The sequence below is a fragment of the Elephantulus edwardii genome, unplaced genomic scaffold (genome assembly GCF_000299155.1).
Source record: "Elephantulus edwardii isolate Elephantulus edwardi_28Jun2011 unplaced genomic scaffold, EleEdw1.0 scaffold00072, whole genome shotgun sequence".
NCBI classification, from domain to species: domain Eukaryota; kingdom Metazoa; phylum Chordata; class Mammalia; order Macroscelidea; family Macroscelididae; genus Elephantulus; species Elephantulus edwardii.
The window spans coordinates 5,089,454-5,104,184 of record NW_006399822.1 but is presented as its reverse complement, the minus strand read 5'-3'; the positions used below and the strand labels follow the sequence as shown (position 1 = coordinate 5,104,184).

Genomic DNA, 14,731 nt, shown 5'->3' with positions numbered 1-14,731 from the left:
AAACAAAAAGTGGAAAAAAAGGACCTTCTGTTGCATCAGCACCATTAAGTTTAATTTCTAGCTGCCTAGAAGAGAGAAAATAAATGTCTGTTCTTAAAGAAAAAAAATAAATAAATTTTAGCATCAACTAGTGAGCATGCCTAGAGTTGCATGAGTTCGCTGACACACCTCAACTGGTATTCCATCAGGTCCTGGATTCATGCTTCATCATGGTCTTCAATGCAGTTGGGGCTTCTTCCTTTAGGACCCTTAGTCCTTGCTCATAAGAGCCTATCAGAAATGGTTTCATGTCAACGGATTCTGTTTTTATTGTGAGACTGTGTATTCTTTCCATCTTCTTTTGATGTTTCCTGCACCTACCATTTACACATTTTGCTCGTAGAATTCTTCAGTATTGCAACTTGAAGCTTGTCTTTGTTCATCAGTTCTTTTAGCGTGAGAAATGTTGAACTTGTTCTTTTTTGGTTTCCTAACACCAGGTCTTTGTATATGTAGTTTTAATACTTTGTTTGTCTTTTTGAGATGCCATTTGACATCTTCTGTTCACTTCTCTTTTGTTGCATTTCTTCCCTTCACTTTGGCTTATCTTACACCACAGATCATTTGAGAGCAAATTTACCAAGTGTTATTAGGTCAATTATATAATAGAAAGCTAGTGGGAGAATATAAAAGCATAAAGTCCATTTTAGTTTCTATATAATTATTAACAAAATTATGGAGCAATTCCTAAGAAAAGTTAAAATTTTTAAAAAAGTGTATTTTCTTTGAGTACTTCTTTTGGTAGATGGAATTCACCCCCAACTCCAAGAGAAAAAACCCACTGAGATGATGTTGATTCCTATACACAATGATACTATAGAACAGAGTAAAAATGCCTCACAGGTCCTCCAAGGGTACGACTCTTTATCAAAGCAGACTGCCACGTTATTCTCCAGTGAATTATCTGGCCTCCGCAAGATGACGTGGCCCCTCCTGACAAGTGGCCAAAATATAAGGTACGAAGTCTCACCATCCTTCTTCTTAAGCGGCTTGAAAGTGGCTTATCTTCTTCCAAGACGGATTTATTTGTTCTTCTGGCAGTCCATAATGTATTGAAGATTCTCTATCAACATCACAATTCAAAGAGATTGATGTTTCTTCTGTCTTCCTTTTTCACTGCCCAACTTTCACATGAATATGAAGCACCTGAAAATACCATGGAGTTTCAAACCATCCAACTTTTGATTAGTAGTCAAATCCTTTACCCATTGTGTCCCCAAGGCACATTTAAACTCCACTCCAAAATTAAACCCAAACAACCACTCTCTACTGAATTCTGGTTCAAAGCAATCCTATAGGATGTAGTAAAACTGCATCATAGCTTTTCCAAGGCTGTAATTTTTTTTTCCTGTAATTTTTTTTACGGCTGTAAATTTTATGGAAGGAGATGGCTGTATCTTTCTCACATAGAATGGCTAGTGAGCTTCAATCATTTGCCATCTGATTAGCAGCTGGTGTTTAACCCCTATTCCATGAGGACTCCTTGGCTCCTGGAGGAAAATACGGAAGTTCTCCAGGCTATGTGACCACATGGTTCCTCTGCATACAGCTCACTGCTGGTAGCCACAAGCTGCAATTCACAGAGACCTTATGTATAACTGAGTCAAACCTTGCCTGGTCATACATCATCTTCATGATCATCAATTTGGTTGAGGCCACTGTTTGATAATTGTGTCATCTCATGTCAATGAAGGTTTCCCTTTATTCTTTGTTTTGTCAAACATGATGTCCTGTTCCAGACATTGGTCTTCCCTGACAAACATGCTAGAGCCTGTGAAATTGGATTCCCCACCCCCATATCTGTATGAAGGAGAAATAGAGTATATTTTAGTTGAGGTCATCTTCGGTTGGATTGTCAGCTGCTTCATATCGTCAGCGAATAAAGAAGACTGAACAAAGAGTGAGTTCTCTGATTGTTGTGTTGATAAAGAATACTGACTAGATCATGAAGTGCCAAACAACAAACAAATCTGTTTTGAAACAAGTATGGCCAGAGTACTCCTTAGAAGGAAGATGGTGAGATGGTATCACACACCTTGGACATATTATCAGGAGGGACCAGTCCTTGGAAAGTACAGGGTAGCCAAAGGAGAAGACTATGGTGACACACTCACTGTAACAATGGGCTTAATAAAGCACAACAGTCCTTTCACTGCAGTACAGACCAGGCAGTGTTTCATTTTGCTCTGCACAGGGTCTCTTTGTGCTGGAGCTGACTCCATGGCACTTTACTTTATGTTATTAAAGGGTCCAAGGTAGATAATAATCTCCTCTGGATATTATTAAATAACCAATGTTCTAAAATGGAATACTACTGGCATCATTTTATCTTGGGCTCATTTGGAATTAACATTAGGTTACTGAAATGGGTAAATATTGGCAATGGTAAAAGACTAACAGTTTGTTCATAGCTCTACAAATAATTTTTAGATGACCTTCATAATTTATATTTTCTCAGTGAGGAAACTATATGCCCAAAGCCACTGGATTAGCAGAGGTGGGACTAAATCTAAATCAAATCCATTGACCACCAAAATGTTACAAATTTGGAAGCAGGAATAGCATCCAATATCTTAAAACACACCTCTAGAAACTCTATGAACTTTGATAAATGTCGATAGTTCTAGAAAGGCTTCAGCACTTTTGTTCATAGTGTTGCTATGAGTTGTGCTCAATTTGAAGGCAATCAACAACAACAATCTTATCATTAGTCTTGTTTGATCCATAAATAGGATTTGCCCAGGAAGAGTCCTAGAAAGGGTTTTAAATATTGGAAGAGTGTCATGATTTGTGTGATGTGATGAGATTGAGCGTGAGGGCAATGAAGGGGTAGTTTAGGTCAAAACGTCCTTGTTGTTGATATGTGCTGCCAGCTGACTTTGACTTATAGTGACTCTTGGAACAACTGCATTGGAAATGTGATTAGTGGTTGGAAATATGGATTAGAATTTGCTTAAATTTGAAGAATAAGACTGGAGAATCATGAGCAAAAAAAATGACTGAATCTACAACCAGGAGAGGATAAAAGAGATGAATGTAATCTTCTAAGAATCAAGTCCCTATGCACATCCCAAAATTTCTCCAACAGGGTAAAAAGGGAAGACACAGACTGAGGGAAAAATATTTGGCAATGACATGTCTGATAAGGGACTTATATCTAGAATTTATAGAATTCCGAGCATCACAACAAGATAAACAACCCATTTGAAAAATGGGCACAGAATATGAACAGACACTTCACCAAAGATGACATTCAGATGGTGAACACACACATGAATAAATGTTCAAAATCCCTAGTTCCAAGAGAGATGTAAATCAAAACAACTATGGGATATCATCTCACCCCAGTAAGAATAGTAAAATTTAACAAAACAGCAAACAACAAATGCTGGTGGGGTTGTGGAGAAACTGGAACCCTAATTGTTGGTGGGAGTGTAAAATGGTGCAACCACTGTGCAAGGCAGTATGGTGCTTTCTCAAGAAGTTGGAAATAGAGATACCATTTGACCCAGTACTGGGAATATACACTGAAGAAACCAGAACTGCCACCCAAGTAGATCTAGGCACACCCGTGTTTATTGTTGCTTTGTTCACAATAGCAAAGGGTTAGAAATCACCCAAGTGCCCATCAATAAATGGATGGATAGAGAAGCTGAGGTATATTCACACAATGGAATATTATGTAGCATTGAGAAACAAGGAACTCCTGAAATATTATACAAAATGGGTGACTCTGGAGGACATTATGCTGAGTGAAGTATCTCAGTCACAAATACTGCATAGTGCCACTGTTATAAAACAGGACTGATATGGGGATTGGTGGGTAACTGAGAAGGCATAAATAATGTACATGGCATTGAAACAGACAAGGGAGAGGACTGTATAAAAGGATTATATGATTAGGTATTAGTGGCATAACAAGAGTCCAGATTAAGAGCTGCATAGTAAAGTGGTTGGGGCGGGGGGCATCTGTATAGCAATGAAAGAACATTTTTCCAAAGAAAAAAGCAAAATACGGGCAGGGAGGAAAATGTGCAACAATGAATGAAAGGAAAGCCAAGTTCTTTATAAACTTTCATTAAAATATGAGTTAAAAAAAGAAAAAAATAATTGAACCTAAAGAGCAAAGGATAATGGTGGCTTATATTAAAGAATCAAGAATATGGAGTCATACAATGAGTATGAGAAGGGACCAGAGCATATCAATGATAGTGAAGACGGCACAAGAGAGGAAGGTTCAGATCTATTAGTCACTGAGTCACTAAGAGTCAAAGTTGATTCAACAGCACTTAACAACAGTAAGTGCTAACTGAACTCAACCAAATCATTTGCTTTGGAGTCAATTCCTACTGATGCTGATATGTCAGAGGAAAGTTGTGCTGTGTAAGATTTTCAGTGTCTGATTTTATGAAAGCATATCATCGCTCGCACACACACACCCACTCCCGCAGTGCTTCTCAGGAGATCTACACTTCATACTTTTGTTTAGTAACTGAGAGTGTTAATCATTTGTACCACCTTGAGGCCTTTACACTTTATCCCATTTCTTGGAATTATAAATGTCTTCCTAGTAACACACTAACCTACTCCTTTTTGTAATAGTCACTCTCTTTGGCAGTCACATAACCTACACAAAACAGTTCTGTATGTAACAGTCTGTGAAAAATGCATCCTATCATAGCCAACTCTTCTTTGAACTTAATCTTCTCAGTCATTTTGCAATTCTTCTCACAGCCAGCTCCCAGATAGTCACCATTCCACCTGGCCTCCTCTGGGCTATTTTCAGTGTCTTGGCTTGTCTTTGAGATGTTGACTCATCGCAACATCTACAACCGGGAGCCATATTGGCAGCTGCCTCCTCTGGCCCATGTTCAGTGTCCTGACATATCTTTGAGAAGTTGGCTCATTTCAACATCTACGACCAGGAGCCATCTTGGCATGAGAAATACAAACAAGACTGGAATGCATAAAATGAAATTCCATTGGAATAAATGCAAGTTTCTTCACAGGGGAGTGTCAGGAATTTTTGCTTAAGTTAATACCATAAATTTCTCTTTTCTGAATTGGGTTCTGAAGCATTTAAGATGCATGGAAAAGCAAGATACTGTCAGAGGCTGATAGAAAGGTATTGACTTTGGGAAAAATGTCTCTGAGACAGATGGAATGTGAGGTGCCAGGGATGCAAACAGATGAAAGACATTTTCTAGAATATCTTGCGAGAGTAGATCCTTCCTCCTCCTTGGCTCCTTGATTATATAGCCTGGCACTTGCTGGTCTCATTTGAGTATATGTACCCTTTGCAGTGGTGGGCCTTTTCATGCAACTTCATTGGCTTTTAATGAATGGGGCTGACTGTTGGCATGCACTTATTGGCCCCACTGGCTGTTGCTTTCTTTTTCTGACTCTTCTCTATGCCCCGGTCGCCATATTCTATCTGTTCTCTCTGACTAAAACTCCCCTCTGAGAGGGATGGATTCAGAAAATCTTTTTAGAATTGGGCGTCTTTCATTCTTGCTACTTCTTTCTGATTGGGGGATGCAGTCATACTTGGAGGATCTACCTACACGGCTATGTTTTCCCTTCCAGGGTCTTTACAGTGATAATAATCCAAGGGATTTGTGGCGCTAGAATTGGTCAAGGACAAATTGTTAATATCTTTGCATTAGTTTTATTTGGAAACCTTGTAATCTGGATAATATAAATATAGAAAACATATTAAACAGTCAGAGTCAAAAGATTAAGAGCAATTTTACGGTAGTTAAAGGCTGTAACAGGGATTAGCCAGGCTACAGTGCTTTCTGTATTGTTCCCCACTAGTCCTGTTCCCTGGTGCAGCCATGGATCTTGATTGTGTATTTTTTGGACATGAATTTCAACTTTCCCTGATGTGTTTATGTAATTGAAACAAGCTATATTTGCTAATATACATATTCCCACTTGCTCTACCAGAAAGTAATCCAAGGTTACCCTATGTTCTTGACGATTTTGGCACGAGATTTAACGCTCTGTTGCGATGCTTTTAAAGCCACCTCCAGGGACTTGGTGATGTTTTCTAAGAACTTAGTGAGGTTGCTTATTGTAGATTCATGTAATGCAAAACTTCCTTATAGAGCTAACACTAATATAACTGCTCCTATACCTACGGAAAAAAAGATTAGCTTTAGAGCCTTTCTGGAGTGGGCTAGTGTTCCTCTGAAACAGGTATAGAGAGAGAAAGAGGTCGTAAAATTTGTATTCACTGGTAGCTAAACTGTAATCTAAGTGCATTCCCCTCCATGGTGCCATCCTGCTAGACAATAATTTCTTCATCCTGCCGGGCTTTTCTTGGCTGTGGCTCACTGAAGTTAGGTGGAAGAGTCCTTCCATCTATCCAGATGTACCCAGACGTGCCACATGGTGCTTGAGGATATTGTAGAGGCTCAAGAGTGGTGTCTGTCGTTAAGGGTCATGAGTTGTAGTAATAGTTCTCCAGGTAATAATTATCAACCCTGCTGGATAAGGGTTCATACAGATGATACAGCTTATATAATTCTTGTTTGAATGTGTGGCTCAAATTTGACTCCAGTATGGCAAACAGTTAAAAGGCAGAGACCATGAATTAGAGCAAAGTCTTACAGATCAACAAACTCACCCAGGGTCAGAACAATTTTTGTTTACGAGCTTGCACTCACAACCTAGCTTGCTGGACTTGTGGAGAATGCACCGTAGGCCATTCAGCAGCCTATATCCGTTCAAAATATTAGCTGGGTCATAGCATGTATACATTGCCCTTGTGTGTGTTTACTGAAGAAGTATGATCTTAAGGAATTATTTTGTGTTTGGTATTCATATTTTGATCTCTTAAGGCATGTCTTTCCAGTGGCAGTCCAGTTATGGAACTGGGTAATAGTTATCGAGGGCCTGGGAGAGGGAGAGGATACAACTTGCACCTAGCAAGGCTGGAGGATGCTGCTGGTTTGGGAAGATGGAGTCAGAAACCTGATGAGCTTGCCACTGTATGCGATATACCCTTGGGGACAGATGACACAGCTAATAATCTAACAACCTAAAAAGTTGCGATTTTTCTCCCTTAGTTATAATCTCAGGAAATCCAATAATGGCACTATCCTTCCTCTGAGACACTGTTAGTCTAATATTCCAGAGGACTACAGTGATCTTTAGGTTTCACATCCTGTTAAAGATAAAAACGGAAGTGGACACAGACTTTGCGAACACAGACAATTAATTAATAGCAGACTGCTCATAGAGGAGAATATGCAACCAAACAGTAGATTAGTTTACATCCAACAGGGACAAAGAAGGCTCTTTGCAGGGAGAGGGGAGTTTCTTGACTAAAAAGTAGATAAAACAAAATGAAACAAAGAGTACATTGGATGATACCAAACAGAAGTGGGAGGGTTTACCTTCTTTTAGAGGGAATTCAAGCTGGATCTATAAGCTAAGGCTTATGTTTCTTGAAAAGCACCTTCAGGTCAGTGGACAGTAATATTAGTATTGTTGTTCTAAATTTGCAAGTTCTGATACATCTAGTTTAACTCTGGAAAGATGAATCCAAGTACTTACTCTTAGTACCTTTACTACCACTGATGCTGCTAGCAATGACAGGAGTGGGGCTTCCCACAGAGGTTCTGATTGCTCCAGAGGCTCTCTTTGCTTCCACGTTCTGATTATACTGGGATATTATTGCTTTGGTTCCCAGGTTGCAAGAATATTTCCCTCTCCACCGCCCATTGTTAATTAGGGCTTTCCTCTTCCTAGATTAATGACATGTTTAGCAACATTAATGCCTTACAGGGAGATCTCAGGACAGATCAGAGATCCATTAACAGGCTGTTTGTAACTATCCTCCAAAAGACACTGGAACCCTGGTTTTACTAGAGTTATTTTAAGTTTTAACTTCCTTGGACTCCTGAAGCCTAGTTATTTCCAATAACTAGGAACTCCCAAGATTACAAACAGAAGACACTTTAGTGGTCCACTGAAGCAGCAGAGAAAGAATTTTACACTGACATAGTTCTTTTGATAATGTACAGTATTAAAATAAAGCAAGAGTCTTAAGCCCCCTGCAGGAGCTGTCATATACACACAAAGGGCTGCCACCTTAAGACAGTTCCCGGACTCCAGAGATCTCACTCACTGCCACAAGCCATTATGCATTAGACTTGTGTGCTGGCTTTTAAAAAATACTGGCTCTTAGGTACCCACTCCCTGAGCTCAGATTTACCTAAAAATTCCATGATTCCATAATCTAAAGGAAAATCAGGCAAAACTCATCTGTGCTGTTAGAAATGTGGGTAGAGGTACCTGTGGTGGTGGTGAAGGCTGGAAGGGGACAAAGAGAGAGATCTGTAAACTGGTTGTTTCCTGTTTGTTCATCGGCATGCTGGCCGTATGAGTATATTGACTTTGAAAATTCACGTGTGCCATAGAATCTTATGGATTAGGTTCAACTCTCATCTCTACTCCTTAGTTGAGTAACAGTAAAAAAAAAAATTCAATGTGTTTCTGCATCTTGGTCTACTGTTATTGTGCTGTTGTTAGGTGCCAGTGAGTTCCAATTCAAATGACATCACATGAGCAGTGGGCATGGGGGAACAGGGCCCCAAACAACAGCAGTGCTTGGTCCTCTAGCATCCTTGGATTGTTGCTGTTTGAGCCCACAGTTGTAGACACTGTGTCAATCACTCACTGAGGGTCTTTCTCTTTTGTGCTGTCCTCCTCTGCCAGCCACAAAATCCCTGTCTGAAGACTGCCCCCCACTCCCGATAACCTGTCCCCTGTCCATGAGGCAAAGGCAAACCATTCTCATGTCTAAGGAGCATTCTTGTTGAACTTCTTTGAAGGTAGATTTCTTTGTTCTTTTTGGTCATCTATAAATTCTTCATCAATAGAATAATTCAAGCAGCCTTTCTCTTCAGTATTCTCTATACCCAGCTTCCCCACAGAGACGAGGTGATTGGAAATATCATGGGTTGGTGCAGATACCCCTGAATCCTCAAGGTGATATCTTTGCTCTTTAACACTTCAAAGAAACCCTTTTCAGTAGAAAAGTCCAATGCATTCCATCCTTTAATTACTAGGATACTGGGTGGGTTTATAACTAAAAGATTGGCAGTTTGGATCTATAAGCCTCTCCATGGTGGGAAGGAGGGCAGTCAGCTTCTGTAAGATTACTGCTGAGGCGACCTTGTCATTAGCGACTGAGTGTAAAACGACTGCACGGCCAGGGCTCCTTTCCAATCGGGACAGCTCAATGGTTAGAGACCAGGCTATACTATAGTTTCCTTGGCTGTCATCTTCATGGAAGCAGATCTCCACACATTTATTCTGCAACACCACTGGGTAGGTCTGAACCACCCACCTCTAGGTCAACAGTCAAGTGAAAATGGTCTGCTGCACTCAGGGGTCTACCTGTTCCCCATGGTCTCAAATTAAGTGACACCTCGCTTCCCTTTTTATTTTAAGGAGACATGTGGTTGTATTGCTTCCACCTTCATTACACTATTGGCAAATAAAGAAATTTCTTTAGGACTCACTCTTTTCAAAGAGAAAAATCACAGCATAATGTTCTTGTGAAATGAATGTTCGCCTTACTTTTGTTTTACACCATTTTTTGTTTTCATCCTCTGCAGGTTCTGATTCTGGGATTGGTCATGGCTTGGCCAAGTACCTGGACGGGCTGGGCTTCACGGTATTTGCGGCAGTGCTGAACGAGAATGGATCAGGAGCAGAGGAACTGCGAAGAACCTGCTCCTCTCGGCTCTCCGTGATCCAGATGGACGTCACCAACTCAGAGCAGACACGAGAGGCCCGGAGAAAGGTGGAGGAGAAGGTGCAGGACAGAGGTACGCCTCCAGCTGCGTCTCCCATCCTGTCCACTCCTCTTAGCCTCCAGAATTCCCTCCTCACAGACACCTGCCTCTGTCCTCTCAGTATGATCACCTTGTACTCACTCTGGCCCCGGGCTGAGCCTGAAGACATGTCCACTGAGTGCTTACTCAACACTCAGCTGCCACTGACTTGGTTCTAACTCAGCGTGACCACTGGGTTTCTGGGATGTGAACTGTGTGGGAGGAGGCTGCCCATCTGTCTCCCTTGCACTTCCTTGTGGATTCAAACTAACCTTTGTGTTTGCAGCTCCAAACATTAAACACTGCGTCACCAGGACTCCTTTACTATTTGCCAGGGATTCTCGTATCAAGTCCTAAGGAATAGTCAGATATGGTCCCATCCTCATAAAACAAAGAATTCTTGCTTTCTGATTCCCTCCAAATTGTATAAGTCACTCTCTCATTAATGCTTCATATCCCACCCCATTTCTCATCACTGTAATACTAGCATCTCTCAGAACTTCGGCTAAAAAACTAGGTGGGTAGTCACTGCCCTCTTTAGTCACTGTCCAGTCTCCTTCCCTACCTTCAAGAACAAACTTTTTTGGGATCTCTTCTCCCTTCTTTCCCTCAAGTCTGACTTTCCAATCATGTCCATTGTAAAGCCATTCCTCTGTGTCCTTAGGACTGTGGGCCTTGAACAACAATGCAGGGATCCTTGGCTACCCAGCTGAGGGGGAGCTCATTCCCATAAGTGACTACAGACAATGCATGGACGTGAACTTCTTTGGTCCTGTAGCAGTCACAAAGTCATTTCTGCCTCTTCTTCGGAAATCCAAGGGGAGGCTGGTGAACATCAGCAGCCTGGCAGGTAAGTTGGTTTTTCTGCCAACTAGAAAGCAGCGTGAATTCATACAGGGCTGGGCTAGGGCTAGTCAAATGGAACACTCACCAAAAACTCAACACTAATAGAATCTTTCTTTTTACGTCTTGTCCAATACAAGCGGTCTTCTAGTTCATCCACTTATAACACATCCTCACTATGATCAACATAATCTTCCTAGATTTGAACAGAAAATCTCACTCGTCAGCATTATAGAGAAGAACTTGTTTTCAACGCTCTCTGAACTCAGCATTCTCCACTGTCTTCTGCAAGATGAGTAAATACTCTTCTATGTGCACTGTTACAGCTCCAAATCCATGTTCAAAGCCCAACAATCTTCTATAGTCACCATGCTCTCGAGATAGGAGGCACCTTTTCTCTTTCTGTTTAACAGTCAACAACTTGAGCTAGGGGCTGAACAACCTTTCCCCCCCTAAACTCTGCCTATGTACATGCTTCACACCTTTTCATCTAGGACAGTCATTTTTCAAACTGGGGTTCCCCAAAATCTTAGTCAACTTCAAGTCACATCCACGGAGTTTCCTCTTTAGGGACCAGTATAGGAATGAGGGGGAAGCCAACGTGTCAGCTCTGGATCAGGGTGCTTCTTCAACCGGAGGGGCATTACTCTGTACTGTTTTATCAATGCATTCCAAGTAAAAGAATTGTTTTTCACACAATGGGTCCAAGTATCTGGATTTTATGTTCTAGTTTGTTTCTAACATGAACAGTAGTTCGACAGTGATTACTCTTTGGAAGACCTTTGCATTTCCCAGACATTTATTATTGCCCAGCTTGCTTGTTTTCCTGGCTTTAACTAAGGAACTCTATTGAAATGAATTACTATGTGAATGCATATCAGTCTGGTGTTGGATGACATGACCTGGGGTAGAAGGAAAGAAAGGAGGAATAGAGAGAATGAGCTAGAGAGGCAGGGAGAGGAGAGAAAGGAAGGAAGAGAAGGGGCAGGGGATGGAAAGAGAGAGGGAGAGTAGGAGGAAGGCAGGGAAGAAAAATGAGAGGGAGGGAAGAAGAAAGAAAGAACATGTTAATGGATGTAGAAGTAGATGTATGTATGCACTGATAGACCGGAGGGAGGGAGAAAAACATGACTGGACTGAAGAAAAGACAGAGGGAAAGGGAGGGAGAACAGGAGAAGAGAAGGAGACCAGAGAGAGTGGGTAGGATGATCAGGAGCAATGAGCCTTAGATTTCCATTTCTATGACCCTGCAGAAGAAAAGCAATTCTCAAGAAACTCGTTTGAAGCATTTGTACCTCATCTTTGTTCTGAACTTAGAATTCAGACAAATGACCTGTGAGAAGAATTCACCTTTCTCAGTTCTCTGATACGGTCTGTTTTTTCTGGAAGTCTTCGGCATTCATGACTTATTCCTTTAACAAATAGTTATTGAAATGACTGGTGATCTTCTCGGTGGTGTCACTAAGGTTGGTGTGACCTAGCACAGTAGCTCATGGTGTCCATGGTGTCACCTTCCACTGAGCAGGGCTGACCTGCAAACCCCGCCCCCCAACCCACAGGAGAAAGGAACCGTCCGACCCTTGCAGGCTTCATGGTGCTGCCCCCACTGTTCCCCACACCACCTCCCCTCTCCCAATAACCAAGAGCGAGCCTCTCCTTCAAAGCACGTTGGGCACTGGGGGCTGCACCATGACCTGCGGAAACAGGAGTGGAAAGGGAACAGAAGGGGAAGATGTAGGGGGTGGTGCTGATGAGTGAGCACAGCAGTGAATCTGGAATAACTTTTGTGTCATCTTTCCTGATAGTGTCACAGAAGTCTTTCTACTTCTTGTTCTTTGAGTGTTTTATTTATGCATAACACGTTTTCTTTATTACTTTCTTGTGTGGTATGTATGTCTAATATCTGATAGGGAGTTGAAGCACAATTAGTGACTGAAGAAATAAAAGCATGCGGGTGAATGAAAAAGGCATGAATCAGTGGATGAGAAAAGCCCTCACAATGCAGAGGTTGCCCACTCACAGCCACCTGAAGAAGTCTTTAAACCAAAATTTACTCCTTTGTTAAATATTTTCATTTTCCATAAATGCAGACCTCTGAGTGTTAAAATAAGTCACATACCTCATTTCTGTCCAAGCTAAGACATTGCTTGCTTGTCAGAACCCTCAAAACCTAGTCTGCCGAGTTCATCCCATTTTCTTGCCACGATGACCTAGACAGCATTTCTGAAAGCAGCCTCACCATTAGTGCTTAAAGCTTGCTCTCCTGCCTTCATTCTATCCTCTCCCATTCATTCCACCTTCACACCTTAGAAGCTCTTGGTTTCTACCTCCCTAGACCTCTCTGTCCTTTCTTCCATCCAACTGTCACCAAATGTAGGAAGGCGTCCTTGAGGATGCTCAACTTTGAATCCCAAGAAACTTTAGAAATAAGTTCACGTGTAGGACACTCTGCAGCCACCGCCCTACGTAGTCTACCTTAGCAAGAAAGCAGACGAGGTAGGAAATGTACATATCGGTCAGGGTGGAGGCTTTGTAAGAAGATGGATAGGGTCAGTTTATCCAGCTCCTGAGGAATGCATCCAGCTTCCTTCAGCAGAGAACAGATGAGCTTCCTGAATACTCCAGTAAGATTGGGAAACAACGGCAAAGACTCTGAGTCAGAGAAACGGGGCATTAAACTGCAACATGAGATCAGAAAAGCTAAGGTGTCTGCCCAGGGGGTTATTATATAATCAAGCGGCATTTAGCATAATCACAATTATCACCAATTCCAATATATTTTCACCAACCCGAAGAGAGACTTGTGTCTATGAACAAGCATTCTTCGCCTTCTACCGCCCTCTACCTGTGACCACCACTAATCGACTTTTCTGTCTCAACGGATCTGCCTATTCTGGACATTTCCTATAAAGGGAACCAAACAGTATGCAGCCATTTGTGGCTTTTACCACTCAGCATAATGTTTTCAAGGGTCACCTATGCTGTAGTGTGTGTCAGTAATACTTTATTCTGTTTTTGTTCAAGTAACATTTCATGATATGTCTAGACCACATTTTCGTTATGTATCAGTAAATGGACATTTCCCCACATTTGTTAGCCACTCTGAATAATGCTACGAGGAACATTCCTGTGTAAGTTTTTTGTGTACACTGTAAATTAAATCCCACACAAGAGTTACCTGTGATTAGCATCATTTTCTGGGTTTCTGGATTGATGGATAAGTCAGTTAAGCTCTCTGTACTTTTTTATTTTTTTATCCTCTAAAAAGGAACTGATGACAACAGAGCCCACCTCCGGGATGGTTTAACCATCACATACATTTAAAGTGGATGTGGCTAAAACATTTAGAACAGTGCTGCCACACAGCAGACATCCAGTGTATAATGGTAATTATCATTGTGCACCCATTTCATTTTTTGGGTGCTATAGAAAATTATGTGAGACCCACACTCTGTTGAATCTCCTTTCCTGGAAATGGGAACAAATATGGATCTCTCCCAGTCAGCTGGCAAGTCTTCCAAATTTTCTGGGACAGCCTAGTGAGCATGTCTATTACTCGAAACAATTCAACAGCACCGCATTAATTCTTAGGGGATTATATTTTTTGCCAATGTCTTCAGTGTTTGAACTTCTTCCTTCAACACCACTGAGTCTTTATCATAGGCTACCTCCTGAAGGATTTTAGTGTTATTAATTCCTTCTGGTACAATGATGGTGTATTCCCTCCACTTTTTTTGTTTCTTCCTGGATCATTTAAGATTTTTTCCATAGCATTTCTCAGTATTGCAGCTTGATTCTTGTATTTGTGCTTCAGTTCTTTCAACTTGAGGAATGCCTAGAAAGGCTCTTTTTTATTCTCCAACTCCAAATCTTTACACATTCTACTGTAATACTCTGTTTTGTCTTCCTCAGTTACCTTCTGACATGTTTTGTTCATCTCTTTTACTTTTTGTATCTTCTCCCTTTGTTTTGGCTTCTTGACTCTCCAGTGAAATTTT

The 14,731-nt window shown here is 41.2% G+C and overlaps 1 pseudogene; it reads left to right on the top strand.

Moving 5' to 3' along the window:
• Positions 1 to 14,731, top strand: part of LOC102870685 — a 37,179-nt pseudogene that overhangs the window by 7,847 nt on the left and 14,601 nt on the right.